General features: G+C 44.7%; 1 protein-coding gene across 1 annotated transcript in view; it reads left to right on the forward strand.

The window, feature by feature from the left end:
• The window catches only part of LOC126260737 (atrial natriuretic peptide receptor 1-like), a 506,740-nt gene that overhangs the window by 29,706 nt on the left and 464,908 nt on the right, over positions 1-12,126 (forward strand). The gene's annotated exons all lie outside the window — the stretch shown is intronic.

Consider the following 12,126-nt stretch of genomic DNA (forward strand, 5'->3'; position numbering starts at 1 on the left):
GGTAGTCCAAGACTAACCGTATTTTACTGGATTTCGATGTGCTTCAGAAAGATAGCTCACTATTAACTTCAGTCACTAAATTAACTTTCGATTTTCCGGTTTTATTAATTCTTTTGCTAAATTAAGTCAGTGTGTAGCGAAATTTATTGCTTCTGACAAACTTTCAGTTTTCACACTACACGTGTCAACCTTCAGTTGCCACGCTTCTAGTGCTAATTATATGTGTAATAACCTTTCTTTTTCAGTTACTATAGTAATTGTCCCTAGGACTGGCGACCGTGATTTCCCCCAAATCTCAAATATCTAATTACCGCTATTTAATTGTTAACGTAACGGCCGCACATTTACTTTCTTTATTAACTTTACCCCTTTTCAAAATTAATTTCCACCAGTTTCATTTGCATTTTTCCTTTCACTTAGATGTAACCCTTTCCTCCCTCTTTACCGACAGATTAACTTCGGTGACGATTGCTTTCCCAAATTTCCATTAGGTACATGCGGTTTAATTTTTCACTGTCATTAAGGTCGATAAGTGAGGGGGAGGTTACAAACTCGAGGTGGGAACATATTAGAGATCTTGGTGACAAACAGACCTGATCTTTTTGAGGTACTTAATCTGGAATAAGGTATTAGCGACCATAACGTCGTTGTGGCTTCTACGTCAGTGGAAGTTGCAAAAAAACAAAAGAAATAGCGTAGAGTTTGCTTGTTTGGGAAAGCAAATAAAAGTGTCATTAATGATTATCTTCATTGTCAGCTCCAAGCATTCACCGCGGGACACTAAGATATTGAGCATCTTTGCTCGGAATTTAAAGGTGTTGATCACCACGTGTTAGTGAAGTATGTGCCTAGCAAAAATATAGGGGAGGGAAAGGACCCACCTTGGTACAGCAAACGTATTAGGTAGCTGCAGAGAAAGCAGAGAATTTTGCACAGTCGTTTCAAACGTAGTCACTGCCCTGCTGACAAACAGAAATTATGCGAAATGAAAGCAGCTGTCAAAAGGTCAATGAGACATTCTTTTGACGAATTTGAAAGAAATATTTTATCTGCAGATTCTAAAAATAACCGCAACAAATTTTGGTCGTACGTAAAATCTATGAACGCAACAAATAATTCAATACCTTCTCTTGCTGACAGTACGGGTAATGTAACGGACGATGATAAACAGAAGGCCGAAATTCTAAAGCCAGCTTTCAAAAACTCATTTCCTGCAGCACCATTCCCCCTTTCAATAATCGCACAAACGCAAAGATCGCTGACATAGTGTTTAGTGTATCTGGGATTGTAAAACAGTCAAGATCCTTAGACGCCAAGAGGGCTTCTGCCCCAGACGGTATCCCCGTAAGATTATATGTTGACTATGCTACAAATGTAGCACCATTCTTATCCATCATCTATCATTGGAACAGCGGAAAGTTCCACGGGACTGGAAGAAGGCCCAGGTCATAGCAATCTATATAAAGGGTAGAAAATCGAATGCACATAATTACCGGCCAATTTCACTGACATCGATTTGTTGTAGAATCATGGAAAATATTTTGTGTTCAGACATAATGACGTTTCTAGACACTGAAAAGCTCATCTCGAGAAACCAGCACGGTTTTATGAAACAGCGGTCATATGAGACACAGCTGACCCTCTTTGTTCATGATATAGCCCGGTTTCCCGGATTCGATTCCCGGCGGGGTCAGGGATTTTCTCTGCCTCGTGATGACTGGGTGTTGTGTGATGTCCTTAGGTTAGTTAGGTTTAAGTTGTTCGAAGTTCTAGGGTACTGATGACCATATATGTTAAGTCCTATAGTGCTCAGAGCCATTTGAACCATTTGTTCATGATATACAACAGGCTCCAGATACCGGCTCCCAGGTTGATGCCACATATCTCGACTTTAGAAAGGCGTTCGACTCAGTTCCGCTCTGTCGCTTGCTCCAAAAAGTGCTCTCTTACGGTCTATCCGATGACATATGCGGTTGGATAGAAAGTTTTCTAACAGACAGAGAGCAGTATGTCGTCCTGAATGGGGTGACTTGAACAGAAGCAAGCGTAACTTCAGGTGTACCCCAGGGCAGCATAATAGGTCCTCTGCTTTTTAAGACTTACATAAACGATCTGGTTGATGGTATTGACAGCGGCATTAGACTGTAGTGTCACACGAAATTTGTGAACGAATCAATGAGGATTTTCAGAAAATAAATGTGTGGTGTAATGAGTGGCAGTTACCTCTCAATATTACACTCCTGGAAATTGAAATAAGAACACCGTGAATTCATTGTCCCAGGAAGGGGAAACTTTATTGACACATTCCTGGGGTCAGATACATCACATGATCACACTGACAGAACCACAGGCACATAGACACAGGCAACAGAGCATGCACAATGTCGGCACTAGTACAGTGTATATCCACCTTTCGCAGCAATGCAGGCTGCTATTCTCCCATGGAGACGATCGTAGAGATGCTGGATGTAGTCCTGTGGAACGGCTTGCCATGCCATTTCCACCTGGCGCCTCAGTTGGACCAGCGTTCGTGCTGGACGTGCAGACCGCGTGAGACGACGCTTCATCCAGTCCCAAACATGCTCAATGGGGGACAGATCCGGAGATCTTGCTGGCCAGGGTAGTTGACTTACACCTTCTAGAGCACGTTGGGTGGCACGGGATATATGCGGACGTGCATTGTCCTGTTGGAACAGCAAGTTCCCTTGCCGGTCTAGGAATGGTAGACGATGGGTACGATGACGGTTTGGATGTACCGTGCACTATTCAGTGTCCCCTCGACGATCACCAGTGGTGTACGGCCAGTGTAGGAGATCGCTCCCCACACCATGATGCCGGGTGTTGGCCCTGTGTGCCTCGGTCGTATGCAGTCCTGATTGTGGCGCTCACCTGCACGGCGCCAAACACGCATACGACCATCATTGGCACCAAGGCAGAAGCGACTCTCATCGCTGAAGACGACACGTCTCCATTCGTCCCTCCATTCACGCCTGTCGCGACACCACTGGAGGCGGGCTGCACGATGTTGGGGCGTGAGCGGAAGACGGCCTAACGGTGTGCGGGACCGTAGCCCAGCTTCATGGAGACGGTTGCGAATGGTCCTCGCCGATACCCCAGGAGCAACAGTGTCCCTAATTTGCTGGGAAGTGGCGGTGCGGTCCCCTACGGCACTGCGTAGGATCCTACGGTCTTGGCGTGCATCCGTGCGTCGCTGCGGTCCGGTCCCAGGTCGACGGGCACGTGCACCTTCCGCCGACCACTGGCGACAACATCGATGTACTGTGGAGACCTCACGCCCCACGTGTTGAGCAATTCGGCGGTACGTCCACCCGGCCTCCCACATGCCCACTATTCGCCCTCGCTCAAAGTCCGTCAACTGCACATACGGTTAACGTCCACGCTGTCGCGGCATGCTACCAGTGTTAAAGACTGCGATGGAGCTCCGTATGCCACGGCAAACTGGCTGACACTGACGGCGGCGGTGCACAAATGCTGCGCAGCTAGCGCCATTCGACGGCCAACACCGCGGGTCCTGGTGTGTCCGCTGTGCCGTGCGTGTGATCATTGCTTGTACAGCCCTCTCGCAGTGTCCGGAGCAAGTATGGTGGGTCTGACACACCGGTGTCAATGTGTTCTTTTTTCCATTTCCAGGAGTGTAGTAAGTTTAGCCTACTGCGTATAACAAGGCGAAAATCCCCATTAATATACGAGTACAAAATAAATGCCCAGTATTTGGGGGCGGTAACATCCGTCAAGTATCTGGGTGTGACTATTCGAAATGATCTCAAATGGAAAGATCAGATTACACAAGTAACGGGCAAGGCGAACTCTAGATTGCGGTTTATTGGTAGAATCCTGAAGCGATGCAGTCCTTCAACAAAGGAAATTGCTTACAATACGTTAATTCGTCCAGTCTTAGAGTATTGTTCGTCTGTATGGGACCCTTACCAGTTGGGTCTGATTCAAGAGATTGAGAAGGTTCAAAGAAGAGCGGCAAGATTCGTGACTGGTACATTTAGCCATCGCGAGGGGGTTATAAATCTCGTAGAAAGTTTGAAGTGGGACACACTTGCAGATAGACGACGCGCTAAACGGAAGTGGCTGCTCACTAAATTGCGAAATCCGATCTTCGCCGAGGATGTATAGCATATATTATTGCCACCAACTTTCCAATCGCGCATTGATCCTCATTCAAAGCTAAAGGAAATTAGAGCTCGTACTGAGCCGTTTAGACAATCGTTTTTACCTCGCGCGATCCGCGAGTGGAACAGGGGGGGGGGGGGGGAAATATGACTCTGGCGCAAATTTTGCCCTCCGCCACGTACCGCTTGGTGGCTAGCGGAATATATACAGGGTGAGTCACCTACCGTTACCGCTGGATATATTTCGTAAACCACATCAAATACTGACGAATCGATTCCACAGACTGAACGTGAGGAGAGGGGCTAGTGTAATTGGTTAATACAAACCATAAAAAAATGCACGGAAGTATGTTTTGTAACACAAACCTAGGTTTTTTTTTTCAATGGAACCCCGTTAGTTTTGTTAGCACATCTGAACATATAAACAAATACGTAATCAGTGTCGTTTATTGCATTGTAAAATGTTAATTACATCCGGAGATATTGTAACCTAAAGTTGACGCTTGAGTACCACTCCTCTGCTGTTCGATCGTGTGTATCGGAGAGCACCGAATTACGTAGGGATCCAAAGGGAACGGTGATGGACCTTAGGTACAGAAGAGACTGGAACAGCACATTACGTCCACATGCTAACACCTTTTTATTGGTCTTTTTCACTGACGCACATGTACATTACCATGAGGGGTGAGGTAAACGTACACACGTGGTTTCCGTTTTCAATTACAGAGTGGAATAGAGTGTGTCCCAGCATGTCAGGCCTATAGATGTTCAATGTGGTGGCCATCATTTGCTGCACACAATTGCAATCTCTGGCGTAATGAATGTCATACACGCCGCAGTACATCTGGTGTAATGTCGCCGCAGGCTGCCACAATATGTTGTTTAATATTCTCTGCGGTTGTAGGCACATCACGGTACACATTCTCCTTTAAGGTACCCCACAGAAAGAAGTCCAGAAGTGTAAGATCAGGAGAACGGGCTGGCCAATTTATGCGTCCTCCACGTCCTATGAAACGCCCGTCGAACATCCTGTCAAGGGTCAGCCTAGTGTTAATTGCGGAATGTGCAGGTGCACCATCATGCTGATACCACATACGTGGACGCGTTTCAAGTGGGACACACTCTATTCCACTTCGTAATTGAAAACAGAAACCACGTGTGTACGTTTACCTTACCCCTCATGGTAATGTACATGTGCGTCAGTGAAAAAGACCGATAAAAAGGTGTTAGCGTGTAGACGTAATGTGCTGTTCCAGTCTCTTCTGTACCTAAGGTCCATCACCGTTCCCTTTGGATCCCTACGTAATTCGGTGCTCTCCGATACACACGATCGAACAGCAGAGGAGTGGTACTCAAGCGTCAACTTTAGGTTACAATATCTCCGGATGTAATTAACATTTTACAATGCAATAAACGACACTGATTACGTATTTGTTTATATGTTCAGATGTGCTAACAAAACTAACGGGGTTCCATTAAAAAAAAACCAGGTTTGTGTTACAAAACATACTTCCGTGCATTTTTTTATGGTTTGTATTAACCAATTACACTAGCCCCTCTCCTCACGTTCGGTCTGTGGAATCGATTCGTCAGTATTTGATGTGGTTTACGAAATATATCCAGCGGTAACGTTAGGTGACTCACCCTGTATATGTAGATGTAGAATACACTTTAATACCCTCTACCGCTAGTACTACAACTTACCTTGTGTGAATGGTTACTGCACGTCGATGTTGAACATAAGCAGTGGTCTCGTTAATGTCAGTGGAATGTCCATCTGCGTACTTCTAATACCTCTTAGAGGGCCCGTATGACTTTGGTAAGAAATCGTGTGTGTATCTTTTATCCAGTGAGGTTTCTTCAATGAAGTAAGGATCAGTCATGTAGTCTCCAATAATACTATACCTGTCATTGACACTTGAATGCCTGTGATGTTCAGCCTGCCTGTGGATTATCACTGAGTCAATAATGCATATTTCTTACATTCAGCTTTCCATGGTCTGTAAACGTAGCTTCATTGGTAAAGAAAATTCTTTGATGAAATAATCTGTTGTCCTGACTTTTTATCATAGCCTAGCCACAGAACTCCATGCGTCTTCCAAAGTACCAGCGGTTACTCATCTGGTGAACTGATACATGGTACAGATGGAAGCTGTCTGCCCGCAAAATACGAACAATTCTGGGATGACTTAATCTAGAGGCACTCGCTGCTTCCTTGCGTCTAACATGTGGATTTTGAGCCATAGGCGTAAGGACAGCTATTTCATTGTCTCCCCTTCTTGTAGGCTAGCTGCTTACCCTCTGGTAATATTCTAGTGTCCTTCCAGTAGCAGGTTTTAGCATATCTGTCGGAGTACCATTGCCATACACATACTGTCAGTATGAATCAAATAGGTGAGGGGAATGAGATTTTCACTCTGCATCGGAGTGTGCGCTGATATGAAACTTCCTTGCAGATCAAAACTGTGTGCCGGACCGAGACTCGAGCTCGGGACCTTTACCTTTCGCGGGCAAGTGCTCTATCAACTGAGCTACCCAAGCACGACTCACGCCCCCTCCTCACAGCTTTACTTCTGCCAGTACCTCGTCTCCTACCTTCCAAACTTTACAGAAGGTCTCCTGCGAAACTTTCAGAAGTCGCACTCCTGAAAGAAAGGATATCCTTTCTTTCAGGAGTGCTAGTTCTGCAAGGTTCGCAGGAGAGCTTCTGTAAAGTTTGGAAGGTAGGAGACGAGGTACTGGCAGAAGGAAAGCTGTGAGGACGGGGCGTGAGTCGTGCTTGGGTAGCTCAGTTGGTAGAGCACTTGCCCGCGAAAGGTAAAGGTCCCGAGTTCGAGTCTTGGTCCGGCACACAGTTTTGATCCACCAGGAAGTTTCAGGTGAGGGAAAGTTTATACGGCCCCCTTGTTCGTGCGCAGCATTTCGAGCTGGCTTTCTGCTTGTTATTGTTTTCACATGTGATCAGCGGACGAGGCGAACGTGAGCCATTGAGAACTGTTTTGGATGTTTCACAACATATTTTACATACTTTTAAGTGTTTTTTTATAAATACAGTAAAAAAACAAATGAAAACTCTCCTTTTTGTATTGCCGCTGAGAAAAGCTTTATACCTGGGGTTCACATTTCATGTTAGATTCTTTTAGAGGACTTACTAGAAAACCATATCTCCTACAGAGCGTCAAAGGTACAAGTGCCGGCGCCTGTATATATGTGTGTACCCAGGGTAATTCGGTGATGATATTACATTCAAGGATGATGGAGGAGGATACATGTATCAATGTGAGGTAAGGATTCCTGTACAAGAAACGGACGAGTCGAAAGTTACAAGCGAAATCCGATCTGATACCTCTACCAGTAGAATACATGTACCGGTTGTTTCTTAGATTGTAGGGGAGGCAATTTGGACTGACACAAGGAAAAAAAAAACCCAACGAAACACGTCCTCTAAAATGCATACCCTAAGAACTATAAGCTATAAGCAATAGAGGAGATGTGGTTCACACTAGCGAAGATGAATGTGAACAAAAGCTCATAGCTCCTCAGGTATGCTTGTTGGAGTCCATGTTTATTCGACCTTTTTCCTGTCGTGGTCCACACTACAAACTTGGAAAGGCGTTTACCCAACAATCTTAGCAATAACAGTACCAACACACGTATACCACTGTCAAAGAAACCAGTACGGTTTTTTCTAATAACTTTCGACTCGTTCGTTTCTGGTAGAGGAAACCATTCCTCAAATTGATACATGTATCCTTCTCCATCGTCCTTCAAAGTTTGTAACATCATCACAGAATCGTCCTGTATATACGTACATTTACAGGTGCTGGCGCCTGTAACTTTGACGATCTGTAGCGTCTTTGGAGGACGTTTCCGGACATGTGTCTCTGTATAAAACATGATATACCAAGTTTCCTCTATAACTCTAGAATTCCGTAACATTAATTGTGAAACAGTGTGCATATGATGGTAGCTTCTGATGGTAGAAATCAAATGGAACAAGGAAAATATAAGCCCGCTAATGGAGGCCATTAGCATGGAAAGATGTCTATATGTCATCTAGAAATGCTGTACCATAATAATGCACATTTCCAAATGTTTAATTCTGAGTTTAAATGTTGTACGTAAATGTTAATATAATTTTACTTTCGATATGGATATGTATCACATTAATTGATGAAAGTGCCACACGTCTTCGATCTGACTGCATCTACTGTACTATTTCAGGATCTCTTGATGGGTAGGGTTGAGAGAATAGCCGCAAGGGTCACATCAATTGTGCCGGCTGCAACCACTGAGGTTCCTTTAAGCAGTTTTACATCTCTGCGGTCGGCTATAGTGCCAAGCTGACAAAGATAAGAGAAACTGAGACGAATAGCGCACGCTAGGTGAAACAGCTTCCCGCAGTACTGGTCATTTGCGCGGATCGCGTCGTATACAACAGACATTAAATCAAGACATACATTCTTCTGACGAAGTTTCTAATTTCCCGTTGATCGTCGGGCTTCAATTACATCATTATGAGTGAGTATATGTGTCTTTCTTTACCGCTTCTTCCCAAGCAACGGCGAACCTAATTCCTACGCCCAACGCCTGACATTACACCGTCGCTCTCCCTTCCTCCTAACGACTACGCCGACCATTGTTAGTACTGCTTGTATAACTGGGCTCTCCATGTCAAAAATGCTATGCAACTATATCTGTTCCCTAAAGAACAGTTACCGTTGATGACCATGCAGCTTTGTTAGAATGAAATGATAATTAAATGGACACCCTAGCTGTAGCCAGGCGTTGATATACTTCGTTGGCGACATGTTGAAAATGTGTGCCCCGACCGGGACTCGAACCCGGCATCTCCTGCTCACATGGCAGACGCTATATCCATCTGAGCCACCGAGGTCACAGAGGATAGTGCGCCTGCAGGGACTTATCTCTTGCACGCTCCCCGTGAGACCCACATTCCCAACATGTCCACACCACTGCAATTGTAGTGCGCCTGATAGATGTTTGCCCATCATAGGCGCCCTACGAATGTAGTGGTGTGGACATGTTGGGAATGTGGGTCTCACGAGGAGCGTGCAAGAGATAAGTCCCTGCAGGCGCACTATACTCTGTGACCTCGGTGGCTCAGATGGATATAGCGTCTGCCATGTGGGCAGGAGATCCCGGGTTCGAGTCCCGGTCGGGGCACACATTTTCTACATGTCCCCAACGAAGTATATCAACGCCTGGTTGTAGCTAGGGTGTCCATTTAATTATCATTTAATGGTATGAAACGTAAATATAGACAATCATTTGCTTGTACCAGCACGGCGAAATACGAAAACCTGAGTCCACAATTCAGTACAGTCTTAGCGTAACGTCGTGATAATTGCAGAAGACAACAATAATTGCTTAATATATACGCATCTAGACCTCTCAGAAGTCTTAATATGAGAACATAGCAGCTTTACAAAAAGATCAACTTCTGCAGTCAACGACGTAACAAGCCTGCAGTACCGAATACGTAGTTATGTACCCGTTGGGGCGATAAGGCTAACGAAAAAATCGGCATTTCCACACTTGTGGTCTAGACTTGTGTATGATAGATGTAACGTTTAACAGTGTCTTAAGCATTCCTCAAGCTGGCGTGCATTTACCAAATCACCTACATAACTGCTTCTGGGATAACGATCTCTCTGTCGCAGCGTCCGTCACGCGAAATAACGCGCAGAATACGCAACCGTATATAGGGTGGTCCATTAATCGTGACCGGGCCAAATATCTCACGAAATAGGAGTCAAACGAAAAATCTATAAAGAACGAAACTTATCTAGCTTGAAGGGGGAAACCAGTTGGCGCAATGGATGGCCCGTTAGCCGGCGATACCATAGCTCAAACGGATATCAACTGCGTTTTTTAAAAATAGGAACCATCATTTTTAATTACATATTCGTGTAGTACTTAAAGAATGTTTTAGTTGGACCACTTTTTTCGCTTTGTGATAGATTGCGCTGTAGTAGTCACAAACATATGGGTCATAATTTTAGACGAACTGTTCGTAACAGGTAGGTTTTTTTAAATTAAAATACAGAACGTAGGTACGTTTGAACGTTTTATTTTGGTTGTTCCAATGTGATACATGTAGCCTACTTTTGTGAACTTATAATTTCTGAGAACGCATGCTGTTACAGCGTGATTACCTGTGAATACCACATTAATGCAATAAATGCTCAAAATGATGTCCGTCAACCTCAATGCATTTGGCAATACGTGTAACGACATTCCTCTCAACAGCGAGTAGTTCGCCTTTCGTAGTGTTCGCACATGCATTAACAATGAGCTGACTTATGTTGTCAGGCGTTGTCGGCGGATCACGACAGCAAATATCCTTCAAGTTTCTCCACAGAAAGAAATCCGGGGACGTCAGATCCGTTGAACGTGCGGGCCATGGTATGATGCTTCGATGACCAATCCACCGGTCATGAAATATGCTATTCAATACCGCTTCAACCGTACTCGAGCTATGTGCCGGACATCAATCACGTTGGAAGTACATCGCCATTCTGTCATGCAGTGAAACATCTTGTAGGAACATCGGTCGAATATTACGTAGGAAATCAACATACATTGCACCAATTAGTTGCCGTCGGTAAAATGGGGGCCAATTATCCTTCCTCCTATAATGCCGCACCATACATTAACCCGCCAAGGTCGCTGATGTTCCACTTGTGGCAGCCATCGTGGATTTTCCGTTGCCCAATAGTGCATATTATGCCGGTTTACGTTACCGCTGTTGGTGAATGACGCTAAATAGAACGCGTGCAAAAAATCTGTCATCCTCCCGTAATTTCTCTTTTGCCCAGTGGCAGAACTGTACACAACGTTCAAAGTCGTCGCCATGGAATTCCTGGTGCATAGAAATATGGTACGGGTGCAATCGATGTTGATGTAGCATTCTCAACACCGACGTTTTAGAGATTCCCGATTCTCGCCCAATTTGTCTGCTACTGATGTGCGGATTAGCCGCGGAAGTAGCTAAAACACCTACTTTGGCATCATCATTTGTTGAAGGTCGTGGTTGACGTTTCACATGTGGCTGAACACATTCTGTTTCCTTAAATAACGTAACTATCCGGCGAACGGTCCGGACACTTGGATGATGTCGTCCAGGATACCAAGCAGCATACATAGCACACGCTCGTTGGGCATTTTGATCACAATAGCCATACATCAACTCGATATCGACCTTTTCCGCAATTGGTAAACAGTCGATTTTAACACGGGTAATGTATCACGAAGCAAATACCATCCGCACTGGCGGAATGTTACGTGATACCACGTGCTTATACGTTTGTGACTATTACAGCACCATCTATCACAAAGCGAAAAAGTGGTCCAACTAAAACATTCATATTTCTTTACGTATTATACGAATATGTAACAAAAATGAGGGTTCCTATTTAAAAAACGCAGTTGATATCCGTTTGATCTATGGTTGCGCCATCTAGAAGGGCCAATTATAGCGCCAACTGGTTTCCCGCTTCAAGCTAGACGAGTTTCGTTCTGTGTAGTTTTTTCGTCTGACGCTTATTTTCTGAGATATTTGTCCCCGTCACTATCAATGGACCACCCTCTATATCTCGACAAACACTATACCTCGTTTTATGTAAATTCAATAAAAAGTCGTGCATGACGCTTCAGATCATGTTGAAATACGACTAAAAGAAAAAAATGTCGCACCACAAAGGAACTATCCGAACGGGACGGATATCGCCAGATGTGTAGATGTTGTGTACATGAACAAACAAATGATTACAAAATCAGAGGAGCTGGATGATTTATTCGAGAGAAAGACCTTCACAAGTTGCGTAAGTCAATAACGAGTTCGTCTAACTCTGGTGTTTATGCATGCAGCTATTTGGCTTGGTATTGATTTCCCCAGGGGCTTCAGCTAGAAGTACGCGGGTTGCGTCCGCGGGGACCCGAGCTGAGTCTGACATTGCTT

The sequence above is a fragment of the Schistocerca nitens genome, chromosome 5 (genome assembly GCF_023898315.1).
Source record: "Schistocerca nitens isolate TAMUIC-IGC-003100 chromosome 5, iqSchNite1.1, whole genome shotgun sequence".
In the NCBI taxonomy this organism is placed as follows: Eukaryota; Metazoa; Arthropoda; class Insecta; order Orthoptera; family Acrididae; genus Schistocerca; species Schistocerca nitens.